The 18,338-nt window shown below is 47.0% G+C and overlaps 1 long non-coding RNA gene across 1 annotated transcript; it reads left to right on the top strand.

The window, feature by feature from the left end:
• The first annotated feature begins 488 nt into the window (after positions 1-488).
• Positions 489-7,060, top strand: LOC114050691. The gene is made up of 3 exons (XR_003570055.1): positions 489-735; positions 1,127-1,268; positions 6,852-7,060. It is a non-coding gene; the product is annotated as an uncharacterized LOC114050691 (long non-coding RNA).
• The last annotated feature ends 11,278 nt before the right edge of the window (positions 7,061-18,338 follow it).

Genomic DNA, 18,338 nt, shown 5'->3' with positions numbered 1-18,338 from the left:
CCGCCGGCGTGGGGAGGGGACAAGGGCCGGGCCAAGGGCCGGGCCACGGTCCAGGCCGGGCCGGGCCTCCTTGCCGGGCCGGCGCCTCCGCTCCCTTCCCCGGCGGGGTCGATCCGGGGGCCTCCCGGCGCCCACGCGCCTCGCCCGCGGTGCTCCGCCGCCCGCTCCCGGCCCGGGACCAGCGGCACGACGGACCGAGAGCAACGCCTCCCCGATTGGCCGCTGGCCCTCGGCTCCTTTGCGCAGCGCCCCCTGATTGGCCGATCCGGCGCCGGCTCCTCCTTCTACCTCGCCGAACTCCCGGCCCGCTCTTTTAACAGCTCCCAAACACAGCTGTCCTCGACCGGCTTTCTGATTGGTCAAAGGAATCCGAGGCCCCGCCTCTCCTCTCCTTCCATTGGTGGGTGGGTGGAGTGACGTGGTCGCCCAGGGAAACGCCGACAAATGGGAGAGGGGGGAGGAGAGCAGGACAGGCGGTCCCGGGCGCTGGTCCAAGCTGTCTGGTCGAGGTCGTGGGCGGGCTGAGTCAACTGGGGCACTCCGAAAGGCTTCGTGTAGGAGGTGGCCCTCGGGCTGAACCGAGAAAGGAGGTGAAGTTCCAAGGTGCTGACGGAAAACAACAGCTGGCACGAGGGAGAGGCTTTTGCAAAGGCGCGGAGGCGGGAGATGGCGTGTCGAGTATGGAAAACCACAATAAAGCCCGTTTGGCTGGACTGAAGAATGTGGTGGGGAGTGGTAAGGGGTAACCAGACTAGATGCCGAGCAGGCCTTTTGTGGTTTATCCTAAAGGTATCGGGGGAGGAGAGAACCAGCGGAAGGACAGGGTCAGATGCTTCCTTAGGGGCTGTCCGTGTAGAGGGAGGGTTGCAGAGGCGGGGGAGGAGGCAACTGTTGCTGTGGTCTGCATCGTAATCAGGGCACCTTCAAGCTCACCTGGTCCAGCCCCCATTTCGCAGATGAGGAAAGTGAGGACAGTGTCTGGCACCAAGAACGCACCTGACAGAAGGTGCTTGTTAGTGCCTGCATGACACACCCCCTTCCATTGCCTTCATCTGCTGTGCTTGAAAGCCTAGGATAGGCGCCTTGGAGACTTTGTTTCCCATCCTTTGCTCCTTATCCTTTTCAGAATGACCAGCAGCTCCCACACCTGCGCCCTCAGGCGGGGCTGGGGGGCTCAGCGTCTGACAGCCCCTCCCATCCCCCCCAGGCTACAAAAACTTTGAAGTCCAAGGGCCTGCCTGGCTCTGTCTGAGACGGAAAATCACCAGGTTGGTCCAGGGGAACGAGTTGTTTTGGCCCCGGCGTTCCTGAGAGTCGTCCCGCTAGGTTGTAGAGGGGTTGCTGCCTGCACCCATGGAGAGAATAATCAAACTTCCAAAATCCCAGACACTTCAAGTGGTCAATAGTATCCCAGTGTATGCTTTCCTCTGTTGTTATGGAAATATCTAAAATTTAAAAAGCAACGGGGAGACCAATAAATCAGCAGGCTTTTAGATGCAAAGACAAATGTGAAACAGTCTCTGTTTTACAGATGAGGAAACTCATCAGAGGCAGGCAGGGGGGAAATGACTTGCCCAGGGTCATGCAGTTAATATGAGTCAGTGGTCAAATTTGAACTCAGGTCTTCCTGACTCTAGGCCCATCCATCCCTCCTGCCTCACTTTGCCAAAAGGGAAACTTGGAGTCGTCTTCCCATTTCCCAAGGCCCCCTGCCTGGCTCTTCAGATTTGGATTGGGGTCCCTCCTCCCCTCTTCTTACCAAGCCCACTAGAAGTGGTATTTATTTAGCCGGGTCTCCTCTGACTTCCAGCAAGCCAGCCTCCTTGTCCTGACACTGGTTGGCTGCTGAGAGGCAGGATGGAGCCAGCTGGGTTAGTTTTCTTCCAATTCATCTCAGAGTTCATGGGGTTTAGAGCTGGGAGGGATGTTGGAGGCAGGCAGAGGCCCCTCATTTTGCCGCTGAAGGACCTTTGGGGTGAGAGAGATGAAGACACTGGCAGAGAATTAGAATGGAAACCATCCTCTGCCTCAAAGGCCAGGCCTCTTTCTTCAGGCTACAGTACCTGAGTGACGTGGGAAACTTACTTCAGTTCTCTGGGCCTCATTTTCCTCATCTATGAAATAGGGGATTTGGCTCAGAAAGGCCCATTTCAGTGCCAGATCTACAAATGAATGGGAGCACCAGGCCTGACGTCAGGAAGACTCATCTTCCTGAGTTCAAATTTGGCCTGACACTCACTCTCTGTGTGACCCTGGGCAAGTCACTCTACCCTGTTTGCCTCAGTTTCCTCATCTGTAAAATGAGCCGGAAAAGGAAATGGCAAACCACTTCAATATCTCTGCCAAGAAGACCCCAAATGGGCTCATGGAGAGTCTGACGTGACTGAAACAACTGAACAACAAATATTCACTGACCTCCCTGGCTTCCTTTAAGTCCCAACTAAAATCCCTTCTTTTACTGGAAGCCCTCCTCATCCCCTCTTAATTCCAGTGTTTTCCCTCTGTTGGTTATTTCCTATTTCTCCTGCATGTAGCTGGCTTTGTATAAGCATGTTGGCTTGTTGTCTCCTCCATTAGACTGTAAGCTCCTTGAGGGCAGGGATTGTCTCTTGCCTCTTTTTGTACCCCCAGTGCTTAGCACAGTGCCTGGCACATAGTAGGCATTTAATACATATTCATTGATTGATCACTCTGTGCAAATCCCTGCACTGAGAAAAAGTGATACTGCCCCTCTCTCCAGGAGCGAATGGGGAGACCACCGCTAGGCAGCCAGGTGGAGGGGTCCCATGGTCCTTGGGGACAGCAGCAGCAAAGCAAACGGTCCTCAGTGTCATCTCTACTCCAAGATCCTCTCGGTTTCTGGTGCTGAACCATCTGACGGTGCCCAGGACTTTGGTGGCAAGGACTCACCTCTCTGGGCCTTCAGTGACTGTGTCTGCAGCCCCTGCAGGAGCAGGTTCAGGCTACCTCTCCTTGGGGGCTGCTTCCCAGGAGGGCCGCTGAGGGCCCTGGGCTGGAAGAATTCCTTGGCCTTGATTCCATGTTCATAGAAAAGCAAACATGGTGAGAGCCTTTCTTAGTGACTTGTGACTGAAGCCTTCCCTCTGGATTGTGTCGGCGTTAGAATAGGGACTCCTGGAGAGCTCTGAGCAGCTGACTTTTCTATGTGTGTCCCCAGCCGTGTATATAGTAAGCACTTACTAAATGTCTTATTTATTCACTGATTCTTTCAAGCTTCTCTTCTCAAACTCGTTTTCTCACATCTTGCTATCTTAAAGTCACTTGATGAAGGTTGTAGCTTTATCAGATGGCTTCCAGTCTCCATGATGTCCATCAGGCATTTGGAAATCATATTGCAGTTTAAACATACAGGCCGAAAAATTAGAAAGTAGAAGCTTGTTTCAAGGTTTAATGGATCGGGGGATTGCCATCCATGTGGAGGACAGTTTGATTTCAGTACGGCTTTGGGCCCAGTCTCATGATACCCTTGTGGGCAAGGTGGAAAAAGATTAAGTGCCTAGTTGTGTTAGGTGGGCTTATGGCTGGTTTAAGCAGTGTATCCAGAATATCCGTTACTGTGGTCCAGTGTCATCTTGGGCTCTGGCAACTGACTGAGAAGACCTTGAAGGACACTTAAGGAATGCCCTGAGGGGAGGGAGCAGATAACCTCCTCCTCACTTCTTTCCCCCAGGATCTCAGTGAATTCTCCATATATAGCTCCATATAGCGAACATTTATTAAGTACCTAATATGTGCCAGGCACTGTGCTTAACACTTTATAATTATTATCTTACTTGATCCTCACCACAACCCTGGCTGATAAAGGCTATAATATTATCCCCATTTTACAGATGAGGAAACTGAGGAAAACAGAGGTTAAATGACTTGCCCAGGGTTACACAGTTAGTAATTGTCTGAAGCTGGATTTGAACTCAGGTCTTCCTCTCTCCAAACCTGGCACTCTGCTAGCACCACCTAGCAGCTGGGGCATAAAGCTTGTGGGCGCAGTACTTGGCCCATAGTAAGCACTATGGTAACTATTAATATTAATAGTTAACTATTATTAACTTTGTAGCATGCACAATTGTAAAGAGGTTTAGGAATATTCACCTTCTCTTTGCGTCTAGGAAGAGCATTGCTCCAGAATTTCTCCTTCAATAACCCTCTTGAATTTCACCTTTTGGCTTTATTTAACACAACTAAATCAATTTTTAACTTTCCCTAGAGATATGGGATTAAAAGGAGCCTGTTATGAATACAAATCACCTGTGTCCTTGTCAGACTCCTGGGTAGGCAGCTGGCCGGTAGAATACTCCACCCACCCCCTCATCCGCTCATTTCCTGCTTATCCTCTTCCGTATGAGCCCCAAACCTTCGGATAATGTTGACCCAAATCACCCCGCTCTATTTAGCGTCATTGCTGGGATCTTCTCAGCTGACCGAGCAGCTCTGGGTGTCCAAAGAAGCAACCGAAACCAGAGAGTTGCTCGTGGGAGAACTGAGTAGACACCTGTGTTGATTGCACCGTGCAGTCTGGTTTCCCAGGACCCAGGCATTCACCTTTCAGTGGCATTAGGAGCCCACGGTTCCAAGCTAACTGAATCTGGCTAACGATGTGCCTTAAAACAAATGCAGAAGCTGGCAAAACTTCCTAGCTGGGTCTCCCCTTCCAAGGACAGAAGGGATGTTGGGCATAATTGTTTGGATATGAACTTGCCCATTAAAAGGTAAACTCTGTGGGGCTGTTTTTGCCTCTCTTTGTATTTCCAGCGCTTAGCCCGGTACATAGTAGGTGCATAATAAATGCTTTCTGCCATTGCTGCTGATGGCTGGGGTGGTTGTGGTCCTGGGTATCCAGGTGGCAGCTGCAGACCCATCTCCAGGTTACCCTCTTGGGGGCTTTCTCCCATGATGCCTTACCCCTTGAACAACACAGCTGCAAAGGTTTTCATCATTATCATAGTAACTAACATTTATAATATTGAGTCTGATCTTGAGATGCTGGGAAGTACTTCATCACTGGCCTGTCCGTCATCTCGCTGGATTGCAGAAAAGTCTGGCAGAGAAGCATAAGATCTAATGATTCTCGTGGTTGTCCTGTGACTCTCGGCCCTGTTACATAATGACTCAAGGCCATCCGTCTTCATCTTTGTTGTGACGAGGCAGTGGACAAACTAGTATCAGAGCAGTGTGCTCATGGAAAAGAAATTTCCAGAACATCCAGAGAATGACTTCCGACTCTGTCTATCAGGCCTGCCTGATGGGAGCTCAAGATGGCAGTGTGCTGGGGTTTGATGGAGACAGGAATACCTCAGTGAGCAGGCCTCGAGTTTCAAGAATGTATTTCGGGTCACAAGAAAACAAGCGGGGTGTTGCGGATGGAGAGGGGTTTCTACCGATCTGGCTGTCCCCAATCCCACACTTTGTCTTGAGTGGACAGCGCCACAGGAAAGCCAAGAGGCAGCAGTTACCACTTCAAGTCTGTCCCGTAGGGTCCATCCAGTGACAGCAGAAATGTGTGCCTCTGGGGGACACGGCTGTCGCCTAGAAACAGTCTCGTTCATGGGCCACCTAGCTGTGTCTGGATCACGTTGCCTCCTGTCCCGCCATCTTCCTCAACCATCTCCTACTAGAACCACCCGGTCTTGGTCTCTGGCCTCTGATAAGTGAACTTTTCTCCTGTTGTCTAGAGCCAGGTTTCCATACCAGGTTCCAACCATTTCCAGATCATGCAACATAAACTTCCCTTCCACATCAGGAGTTTCTCACAATGATGAAATCACATGTGTCCATTATACCCCACCCCCAACCCAAAGTACCGGTAAAGTAGTTTACAGGTTCATGATTAGGCAACCACATGGAAACCTACTCAGTTGTCTTTAGCAATACCAGTAGATCCTGTTAGGCCAGTCAACTTTTAACATTTGAATACTGGCGTTTACTTATTAAAATATTTTAGTGCCTGTAAATACTAATTAATAATTCTTCTACAAAAAGAATTTTTTTCCTTCCAGACTTACAATTTGGAGTGTCTGTTCATTGAGCAATTACTTTTCTTTCACTGTAACTTGATTTTTAGTACTTTTAAAATGTATATTAGCTTTTAAAATTAAATTTAATCACTAATGAATTGACAGGACAGATTAAATGGTGGTCTCTAGTTATTACAAACTCTTGTTCTCTTTGGGCTTAGTATGTACCATGTTTAATTGTTTTCCATTCTGCTGAAAGTCTTGGGAGCAACAGTGAACTTTAAGCAGTCTTAGAATGAGAGAGTGATTACTTCTAGGTGCCAGGACTATGGGTTAGAGTAGATAGGATAGTTGATACTTGGGAAGAACTCCCTTTACCTAGCTTGGGAAATAACCAACTTTTGTTGCAGATTTTTTTTTTTTGCAAGGCAGTTGGGGTTAAGTGACTTGCCCAGGGTCACACAGCTAGTTAAGTGTCAAATGTCTGAGGCCAGATTTGAACTCAGGTCTTCCTGACTCCAGGGCCGATGCTATATCCACTGCACCACCTAGCTGCCCCTTGGAAATCTTTAAAAAGATTCTTCTCGGCCCACATATGAGGAAAAATAAAGGAGAAATGAATATACAAAGAGTCCTGATTGGGATTTAGAAAGAGTGACTGAAATAGTTTCATGATTATTTTATGCATGAAATAAATTTATTTAAATATAAATAGATATTAATCATGTTTAGTCATTTATATTAATATTCATTATTAAGTTTCTAACAAAGCATTTATTTTCTTTAAAAAATTCTACTTTAAAGAAGTTTGATTTAGTTCCTATATTTATCCCAAATAATTTCTTTAATTTTTTTTCCCTTTTATTATTATGCATCTAGCGAACACGAGCATTTCCCTGTACAAAGAAGAGAAGAAACATCCGGCTGCCTGTGAAACTGTGACCCTTCACCATGTGAGGCTTGTTTCTCTATAGATAGATCAGGGCCTCTCTCTTCATGGAGCTGAGAGCTCTCTCCCAATGGGAAAGCCCTTTCACTGTTTATTTTCTGGTGTATTTCAGTTTATATACATTTCCCTATGTACTTGAATAAATGAGTTTGCTCACCATTCACTATTTGTGATGGTCTTTTGTGTAACTAGCATTTTGGTTAATTGAAGGAGGCAAGTAGGGGTAAACCTGGAGTTTTCCCGACTCTGGGCCTCTATGCCACCTCCAGCAAGATGCCAGCCTACTTCTAGACTAACCCAACAAGAAGGATCTTTCTAGAAGAAAGTTCAGAGAATTCCCCTCCAGCAAAGACTGTGGCAGGGCTCTCATAAATGAGCTGCTGTGGGCCTCCTCCACATGTAGCTGTGCTGACTTGGAAGAATGAAAGGCAAGTGTCCGGGCCATCTCTGTTTCTTGGAGCTACTTAAAATGTAGCTTTAGCTGGGGCAGAGGTTTTGACCAGTATTAAGCCTCAAGATCCCCAGGTAATCTATTCCTGTCCAAGGTCTGATGAGAATAAACTAAACTGTGACTTGGGCCCACACCAAGCCTTGAACAAGTGGGGAAGAGATGTCCAGATGAAAGAAACACAGGTTAGGCAAAGATCTCAGACATCCTCCTCAGCACATAACTTAAAAGCAAAGGGGCCTGAGACCTCTCTGGGAGGAAAGACAATGACTTCTAGAATTCAGAGCTGCCCCTGCCAGCCCCCAACCCACCATCCTCCTATGGGTGGGAAGGGTTATGCTCTCAAGATAGAGAATGTCTTCTCTGGTATCTTATTCCCACAACGGGGTGTTTTATTTAAAAAAAAACAACAACACCTATCTCCCCCTTAAGGGAAGCTATAGGACCAGAGAAATTGTGGGAGTTTAGAGTCTTGTGATTTTCTTGTTAGGGCAGCTAAGTGGCATAGTAGATAAAGTACCTGAAGTCAGGAAGATCTGAGTTCAAATCTGGCCTCAGACACTAGCTGTGTGACCTTGTCACTTCATTTTGTTTGCCTCAGTTTCCTCATCTATAAAATGAGCTGGAGCTGGAAATGGCAAACCACTCCAGTCTTCTTGCCAAGAAAACCCCAAATGGGGTCACAAAGAGTCAGACACAGCTGAGCAACAATTTTTTGTTGCTGGTTATATGAGGCATATTGACTTCTTTTGGATATGTTGTGGTTGTCTGTATGTTTACCAGTTGGGAAGCCAGTCCACTAGGCTGTCCAGTGGAGATGTTTTCCCAGAATTTGGGGGGCAGCCTCCAGCCAGGTAATGTGATATGCTGACACACAGTTTAGTTACATAACGTAGTCATAAACAGACTAGTTTGGGGTTTCTTTTAGCCATTCTATTAAGAATGCCAACCTTCAGAGAAACGTGATTCCTGGGACTGTTGGCTGTGATCTGGTGCTTCTGATGATTCCAAATTATTGTACCGACACAGGAAAATGCTTTTCTAAAAGTGTGTGTTTGCAGACCCAGCACCGGTCTGCACACAGCTGAGGCCCAAGGAGCTGGGGCTCTTCACCAGTCCCTGTCTTTGACTTGCCCTCCCAGTTTGCCTTAAATCATTGCTCTGAGGTTATCTGGTCCCTCCCCTGCCTCGCCCCCCACAACTCACAATTCTGGTTTTGGTTCTAGTCTCAGGGGTCCTCCCCAGCAGGGAAGAGGAAGGAAGAAAGGATCCCACAGCATTGACATGAGTCAGGTGTGGAATAAGCAGTTTCACTCCCACACAGAAAAGGGAATCCTAGGTAAAGACGCATAGAATTATTAAAGTCAGTTGGAGGCCACTTCACACCCTGTCAGGACCTTTGTAGGGGCTGCTCACTAGCCATTTTACATTTCGTCCGTCCTAGATACAGCCTGCTCAGCCCCAAGTGAGCTCTTTCCTTTCTGCTGGTTTCGCTCTCTGGGGGTGACTTTCCCTGCCTGCTGTTCTACCTACCTGGAAGGGTTATTGTGAGAGTCAGTATTTGTTAAATGCTTTACACAGTGACTGGCACGCGGTAGGTGATATGTAAATGCTTGTTTGCTTTTGCTCTTCCTGCTCTGCTGCTCTCTCTTGGCCCTGATAGCCAATAACCCGCTGGTCAGGTGCCTGGGGTAGAGGATGGTGTCAGATCTGAGATCTCACAAGACCCTGGACCCGAGGAAAGAGGCTAGGAACAGGAGGCGGCTGAATTCCAGATACAGGCTTGCCTAGGAGGCCACGTCCTCAGGATCTGGTGGGCAGGACAGCCCCGCCCTGAGACCCTGAAGGGCTCAGAGACTTGCCCTCATACCCTGACACCAGCAGGAAGAGGAAGCCTGAGGGAAAGGATTGCCCTCTGCCTGGTAGGGGAGGAAACCTGACATCACGGCCAGAAGGAGGCAGTCAGGGGACCTCTCTGCCTCTGCTCTGAGGTTAGCCCAGCATTCCAGCCTCTGCGGCATGAAGATGCAGAGCGGGACTTAATAGAGAATTCTGATGCAATCTTGGTGTTTTATATACACACATATTTTGTATATATAAATTTCATTTATTTATTTAATTTATAAAATTTACTTTATAAAATTTATATCTGTGTATATGTGCAAGTACATACAAACATATGTACACATATATTATATAAAGCTAGATTTCACAGCTATTCAAAGTTTCTTCTAGAATTCTCTTATACTTGTATTGTGAAGTTTGTGTCTGTTGGTGATAAAATCATTATATATATATATATATATATTTTTTTTTTTAATTGAAGGGCAGCTAGGTGGCTAGGATAGAGAAATGGCCTTAGAGTCAGGAGGACCTGAGTTCAAATCTGGTCCCAGACCCTTACTAGCTCTGTGACCCTGGGCAAGATTGCCTCAAAAAAAAAAAAAACTGAAGAGGGGTTTAGGGGAAACGGTCAATTAGTGGGATCAGGAAAGGCCCCTTGTAGGAGGCCCATGAGCAAAGACTTGGAGCGAACTGGACACTCGAGAGCAGAGGTGACGAGGCACGGAGAGGCCACCAGTGCAAAGTCATGGGCCCCCCAGAGGTAGAAAGCCAAGTTGGGGGAACATCAAGCGAGCTAATCTGGCAGGACCATAGAATGTGTGATGGGAATAATGTAAGATAAACTTGGAAAGGTGAGTGGAAGCTGTCATAGCCTTTACATGGCAAATAAAAGAGATTCTTCTACCTTTTCCTTGAGTCAATAGCGAGCCTCAGAAGGTCAGATTTGTTCTTGAGGAATAGTCTTTTGTGAGGCAATAGAGGTTAAGTGACTTGCCCAGGGTCACACAGCTAGTAAGTGTCAAGTGTGTGAGGCTGGATTTGAACTCAGGTCCTCATGACTCCAAGGCCAGAGCTCTATCCACTGCACCACCTAGCAGCCCCGTCAGATATGTTCTGCCGGTTGGAGAATGGTTTGGAGAGGGCAGATCTAGCGGTAGTGAGTCTCCTTCCTGTAGGTTTCCTTCTGCAAAAAGTATGCTGATGTACTTAATAATCCAGGGAAATTACGTGTTATAAAGGGTGGCTGTTTGGCAGGGGGAGAGGTAGGAGAAAGGAGGAAACATAGGAGAACATTTAGACGCATGGAAAAATAAAAAATATTAGTAGAATTTTTTTTTTTTTGATAGTCTAATGGAGAGTAGCTGAGAGACTGAACTAGGGTGGCGGTTATGAGAGTGGAGAGAAAAGTAACCGATGGGAGATATGTTGTGGAAGAAGAATCTATGAGATTGGACAGCTGAGTGAATATTAGAGGGTGGGAGGAGATGAAGAAGAGGGAAGAGTGAAGACTGGCTTTGAGGGGGCAAAGCTTCCTGCTTTCACTATCTGTCAATCAACAAGGACTAAGGAAGTATCCCTTACGAGTTAGGTGCTGAGAATACAAAGACCAGAACAAACAATCTCTGCCATCAAGGACCCTAATTGCACCAGGGGAAAAACCTTCGCACATTTGAGTAGACCATAGACTCTGGGCTTTCCCAGCTCCAATTTACCAGTAAGTCGGATCCCTAGAGGATGTGCGCTCTATCTCCTCTAGAGCTCTGAGAGTTCAGGATGTGTGATTTTCTGTTGGTCACGAGCCCCCACTGGTGTGCTTCCCTTCTTTGGTTGTCTGATAGCATAATCAGCCAGACTCCATTAACTTTTAGAAAGGATTATTTACTAAAATGGTATAGTAAGAAAGTTGGAACAAAACCTCACAGTCTATAACACACTTGTCCACCAGTCCGTACAGAGTCTGGGAAAAGTGGATTCAAGCTTAGGGAGCATGTGGAGCAAAAGGTAACAGTTCTTAGAAATCCTTCTGTTGGAGTTGTCAAGATGTCCCCTTTAGACATGGCATCACTTTTCTGCTACATTCTTTATAGAGTCTTGTATCTGTCTTTGAAGTCCACAAGGTCCCCCCTAAGCAAGGGGAGTTGAAAGGAGACCAAGGCCCCTTCTCGGGGACTTGGCTGGAACTTCCATCCCCACCTACCCTCCTCTAGACATCTTGACTCCCAAACTAGATTCTGGTTTTAAACAGACCCCACGGAGTGTGACCGAGTCTCTTGACCAATCCAAAGAGATTTCTGTCACCTAATTGAAACACCCTTGAAGGGAGATAGCTAGACCCCCTTCACATTTAGTTGATGTTTGATGAATTGATTCAATTTTTCAAAGGTTCCCTTCTTGTTAGTTACTTTGAGCCCTGGAGGTAATTTAATTGATTTACTCCGACAACATCCTCCTGCCCCCACTCTTCTATAATTACATTCAAAAGATAGTCAAAGTAAATCAAAGGTTATGGGGTGGTGGGATACGCTGGCACTGTGGGAGATCAAGAAAAGCCTCCCATAGCAAGCATACCTTCGGCTGATCCCCGAGGAAGCTGGGAATTCTAAAGGGGGAAGGAGGGAGAGGGAGTTCAGATTCTTCACAATCCCCACCCTCTACCTGTGTCATGCCCCATTTTCCTGATGCAGGATACAAAAGGGATGCATTCCTCAGCCCTGTTGGGTCTATTTTAAATCACTCAGGCTTTCCCTTTTCTCTCTGTTCCACAAGACCTAGCTTTTTGCTTTACCACAGATTCCTTTGCTAGGTCTTCTCAGATCTAAAAGCCAGACAATTTGCCAGAGGTATGATCTGTCGTCCATGGGTCATGCAAAATGCCAGAAGACTACGGACTTGGTCTGCCTAGCTCAGGAGACTCACACTAACCAGATGAAAAAGCTAAGCACTGGGGAGAAAGTCAACGCCTATGAATTTAAGTTGGGAAAGAACAGAGTACCTTTTTGTTTCTTTCTTGAGGGAAGACTATTTTATATAGTACTTAGTTAATTGTGGCTTTTTTTTAACAGAACTTGTGATTTCATTGATACAGGAAGAATTTATTATGTACTTATGTGCCAAGCACTGTGCTAATTTTTTTTTTTAATTTTTAGGCAATTGGGGTTAAGTGACTTGCCCAGGGTCACACAACTAATAAGTGTCAAGCGTTTGGTCTGAGGCTGGATTTGAACTCAGGTCCTCCTGACTTCCGGTGCTCTATGCCCTGCGTCACTTAGCTGCCCTCTGTGCTAATTTTTTTATATTATTTCATTTGATCTTCACAACAATCCTGGGTGGTAGGTGATATTATTATTCCCGTTTTATAGTTGAAGAAACTGAGGCAGGCAGAGGTTATGATTTGCCCAGGATCACACAGCCAGTCAGTATCTGAGACTATATTTGAATTTAGGTCTCGCTCACTCCAGGCCCAGTGTTGTATGCACTACTACCCAACACTACCTCTCTGACTATTTAGTAAATATTAATTGACACACATAGCTGTGGGGCTGGGCAAATGCAGAGGAGTAAAATAGCTCGTGTTGGCGGAAAGGGGTGTGGGGAGAACATTCTGCTCTTGTCCAAGGCTGGATTATCGCCCTGACCCAACTCCACCACACGACATCCAATTTCAAATAGTTACAAGGAAAGCAGTTTCAGTCTGGGACACAGAGAGATTATCTAGTCCTTCCTGTAGGAGAGTGAATCAGAAACAGTCCAGGCTGCCTCCTGTGGCCACAGTTTGGATGGTCTGCTCAGAAATTCATGACCCAGAACTGGCTGAGACTTTAGAAGTCATCTACTGGACTTAGAAGTCACACCTGGACACCTGACTGTGCCGGTGGGAGAGTGGAGCCAGAGGATCACGGCAGGACACACTGGCACGCCCTGTCCTTCCCTCTCGCCTCATGGTCAACAAGCATTTATGAAGCGTGGGTTCTGGAGAATACAAAGAAAGGCAAAAACCCAGTCTGGGCGCTCAAGGATAGTGGGTGAGGCATGCCAGGCAGGGGGACAGGAAAGGTTTCCTGCAGAAAGGAGGGTCTGCTGTCAGTCTGGAAGGAAGCCAGGCAGTGAGGAGGGGCAGCGTGACAGGGCACTAATGCACCAGAAAGGAAGATGGAGTGGCCAGTCTGATTGTCACTGTGGCGCATGCTCCCATTTCCTGTTGCCCCCCTGAGGAATACAGAGGGGAGATGCCGCTGGGTGAGATGAGCAGGGCGTCTTCACCCTGACGATAGGTTCGCTGACCGGCAGCGTTTGCACTAAAACGCTTGGACCACGAGGGGGCGCCCTCGCTCCACTGTGAAATAAAGACCAGTGCTAGTCAAGCATGTTCTTTTTCAATCAAAGGGAGAGAAAAGACATTTGAAAGCTAAAGGGTTGGGTTTGGGTTGTGCTGAAGGGAGAATTCATCCTCCTTTGCTGCTTCTCTTAGGACCTGGTGTGAGGGCCTTCCTTTGCTGGCCTGGGGAGGCCAAGCTCAGAAAGATGGCCGGATGAGAGGGCTTGTCTCGTCTGTCTAGGGGGGATGCCTCTGATCCGTCCACGAAGGCTGTGGGACCCTGGCAAAGTCACTTCACTGGGCCTCAGTTTCCTCCTCTGTGAAATGAGGGAGTTGGACCAGATGGCACCTTCAGTCCTTCCAGCCCTAGGTCTGTAAAATGGTGATGATTGCCCTGAACAACCCAAATGAGCTGCTGATTCTCATCCTTATACTTAAGGATCCAGCCTTACATCCCGGAGGGTGAAGAAGCCACTCTCTGCCTCAAACCTGCATCTTCCCCAGTGTCCTGGTCGTCCCAGAAGAATCGCATGGCCGCCATCTGCAGTCTGGCTGTGTTCAGTGAGCACCTTGGGGTGCTTTGAAGGGAGGCTGGTTCCATTGTACCAGCGCAGGCCAGCGGTCCCTTCCTTGCCCCCGAAAGAAGTTAAGCCAACAAGTATTTATTAAGCACTTACAGGCCCTGCTCTCAAGGAGATCACAGTCCAATAGAGGCAGCTGGGTGGCGCCATGATGCTCAGAGCGCTGGGCCTGGAGTCAGGAAGAGTCATCTTCATTGAATTCAAACCTGCCTTAGACACTTACTAGCTGTGTGACCCTGGGCAAGTCACTTCACCCTGTTTGCCTCAGTTTCCTCATCTCAAAATGAGCTGGAGAAGGAAATGGCAGATCACTCCAGTATCTTTGCCAAGAAACCCCCAAATGGGGTCATGAAGAGTCAGACACAGCTAAACAGCAACAGGGACAAGAAAAGGTCGTCTAGCAACAGGTCCTTGGGCTGTCCTTTCCTGGTGCTAGTGAGTATGGGGGCCTGCGGTCACTGTGGGAAGGAGAAAGCCCCTTTCACCCCCAGGCTGTCCATTAGAATTTAAGCTTCTCAAAGGGACTCTTTTTTGCTTTCCTTCATATCCCCAGGGCTTGGCACGGTTCCTGACACAGAGTCAGACCCATATAAATGTTTATTCTCTTTACACATTTTTTGTTTGCAAAGGAAAAACTATTTGCTGTTAATGATAAGAAAAATGCATATGCAAACAACCCTGAGATACCAAGTTATACCTACCCTGCAGAAGAGGAAGAGTTAGCAGGCATAGGAAAACAGGTCGCAGATGTGGAATTGTATCTCATGCGTCTCCGAGGATGACTGACCACCGGGGTAACCCGGCCCGTGTCCACCTCTCTGAATCTCAGTTTCCTCACCTATAAAATGAGGGGTTGACTAGCTGGTCTCCAAGGCCCGTTCTGGCTTTATCTAAAGCTATGATCTAAGTAAGGTACTACAAATATGGGGTTAGTAAGGTTGGAGGTGGTTCCCAAAGTTTGTTCTAAGAAAGAACTAATGGCCTCTGTGAGTAAGTCTTGGTGTCCTCTCTTTCCAGACACTGGGGCAGGACTGTGTACTCAGGCAACTGGTGCCACACCTCCTCCCAAAGCCCCACAAACATGCTCAGCTAGTGTGACAGAGACAGAAACACAACTGAAGCCATGCTCCTGAGATAGCTCCTTGTGGAATAAGCTTTGGATGTTACCCTGCTTGAGCAGAAACTCGTGCTGTCCGTTGGGAAAGACCCATAGAGCATCCATAAAGGATACCAGCTGACCAACTGTACGCATTTTGCCATGAGTCAACAGAGTAGAATGGGCCAGAGAAGTCAAGAAGGATGAAAACTGAGGAAAAGCCCATCAGATTCGGCAGTTAAGAAAACCCTGGTAGCTTCAGAGAGCAGCTTCTGTGGAGTGAATCCTTACTGAATCTTACTACTAGTCAGCACTCACTAGATCTCAATGTGCCCACTCCTGCCTAAGTCCATCTTTTTGTCTTTAACATCAATGTTCTCCTGGTGATGCTACATGCCTGTGGATCATGCAGAGAAGTCAAAACTGTAGATCAGCAGCTTAGGACTGGAAGGGACCTTAGAACTAGCCCAGTACTTTCCTTTTAGAGTTGAGGAGAGTGAGATCCAGAAGAACTCAGTGACGTCTCAAGGTCACACAGACAACAAGAGCTAGAACTGGAACTGAGGTCATCTGACAGCAGATCTCACTGCCTTCCAAAAGCAGGTGATCCAAGAGGCAATGCAAATATTCTTGTCGGGTGTAAGTAGGCATGGGATATGTTACCAAGGATGACTGAGCGGACAAGAAATGGTGTAAAAGTCATCATCAGCACATAAATGACCGGAAAAGAGGTGACTCTGGGAGCAAGAGTAAAAAAAAAAAAATAAAACCAGACAGTCCAAGTGTTGGACTGGTCTACCCACAAAATTAAAAGTCTCAGGGGGAATGACTTTTACTGTGTTGGCCTTTGCAGATTACTATCTGTCCCTATCCCTAGTTCTCTTAAATATGAACTGCTCTTTAGACAGCACAACACCTTTTTTGACTTGAGAATTTATTTTTTTGAACCCAGGTCTAAGACTTTATCTTTATCCCTAAAGGTAAAGATCACTGGATGATCCATAATGTCCCTCCCAGATCTAAATCCATGATCTTATCATCTTATTATAACAGCTAACACTTAGCCCTTTGAGGTTTGCAAAGCACTTTGCCAACATTGTCTCATTTGATCCTAACCTTGTGAGGTAGGCTACCCATTTTACAAATGAGGAAACTGAGGCTGAGAAAGGTTAAGTGATTTACCCAGAATCACAGTAGGGAAATGTCTGAGGCAGGATTTAAGCTCAGGTTTCCTTGATTCCAAGTTCATGTTGAATGAAGGAAATTGCAGCTTAGCACACAGGCCGACATACATTGCAATTCTAAACTGGAAACCAGCTATGCTACCTAGTTGCTTTACTTGTAAGATTTGAGGCAACATTCTAGACTGTTGAGAATTTTTTGGATACTGCCTCAGCCATCCGATGAGTTATTTACCTCTCTTGACTTTGATAAGCCAAACCAAGAGCCATGTACAGATTCCTGGGACACTCTACTAGAGATCTTCTCTGACATGGACACTAGGTGATTAATGGCTATTCTTTGGGTCTCATCATTCAACCATCTTGGAATCCACCTAACTAGACTATCATTTAGCCTGCATTTCTCCCTCTTGTTTACAAGAATAGTATGAGAAACTTTGTCAAAATTTTGCTAAAATCCACATATCTGTCCTATATGACATTTACTAGCTCTAGTAGCACTGATAAGACAGAGTGAGTTTATTCTGGCATGGCGCTCTTGATCAAGCTCCTGGTGATAGCGGCTTCCCTTTCTAAATTCTCACCAAACATCCAACTTACTCATAAATCCTAGAGTTTTCCCAGGATTTATGGCCAAGATCCTGGGACAGCCGCTCGGCAATTGTAGCTGTGGGGGAATACATCCACCCATGCTTGGTGGCTTGAACATTATGGACAACTAGAAACTGCCTAACTGTCTGCTCAACGTCCTGCATTTAAACTCTCTGCTGACCACTTTGGTTCCACCCTTTGCTGTCCAAAGAATTTAATCCCTTTGCTTGGATGTTTCAGACGGTGGCCTTAGGATTCCTCTTCAAACAAACCTTGGGAAGTGACCCATGGCGCTGTGGAGAGGGCATGAGTTCTGGAGTCACAGGACCTGGGCCTATCTCAGAGTTGCCCCTGTGACCTTGGATGAGTCACTAATCAATCTGGGTCGCAGTGTCCTCATCTGTAAAATTAAAGAGGTTAGACCAGATGGCCTCTGGAGGCAGACAGGTGGCGCCATAGTGCACAGAGCACTGGGCCTGGGGTAGGGATGACCTGAGTTCAGATCCAGCCTCAAACACTTCCTGGCTGTGAGACCTCAGTGGCAAGTCATTTAACCTCTGCTGCCTCAGTTTCCTCAACTGTAAAATGGGGATCATAATCGCACTTACTTCCCAGGGCGATTGTGAAAATCAAATGCGATAATATTTGTAAAACATTTAGCATAATTCCTGCCACATAATAGGTGCTTAATAAAGGTTTATTCCTTTTCCTTCCTTCTCTGAGGTCACTTCTAATTCCAGCTCTAGGATCCATTTTCTACACAGGGCACCCCAGGCTAAGTGAGTTAGGAGCTTCGATTTCCTTCCATCCTCCACGTGGGGAATGATTTCATACCCTTTCATCACATTGGTTTCTCTTCTAAGAGCTCTCTAAATCTTATTATATTCTAGTCCCTCTCAGGCTGTCTACTGATCTTAGCCTCAGAGGAGATCCCCTGAACTCTGGAGAACTCATTCCAAGAAACAAGCTGCCTAGGAAGGATAAAAATTCTACCAGACATAGATGAGTTGAGCATGGCATTAAGATCATGTCTCTTGGGGGTTGAATTGGATTGGTATTGGTGACTGAATGGAAATGAAGATGGCTGGGGCAGGACAGCTTGGATTGGATCCTGGGGTGATGATAAAGGAATAATTCCTTAGGGCAGGGACTGCATCCCCCCAAAAACCTCCCTCCCCTTCTCAGCCTCCAGAGTGAGCCCTATCTTGTAACAAAGAACAACCACCAGACAGTGAACCCCTCTGGCAATGGGGATGGGATTCTGCCCCAGCAGCCTTCAGGAGGAGGGAGGTATGCTTCTTTGTCTTTTATTTGGGGATCTTTGGTTTTTTTGACAAATAGTGACAGAGAATAAAATAGA

The sequence above is a fragment of the Vombatus ursinus genome, unplaced genomic scaffold (assembly GCF_900497805.2).
Source record: "Vombatus ursinus unplaced genomic scaffold, bare-nosed wombat genome assembly UNPS02014799.1, whole genome shotgun sequence".
Lineage (NCBI taxonomy): Eukaryota > Metazoa > Chordata > Mammalia > Diprotodontia > Vombatidae > Vombatus > Vombatus ursinus.
This window is presented reverse-complemented; position numbering and strand designations above follow the sequence as displayed.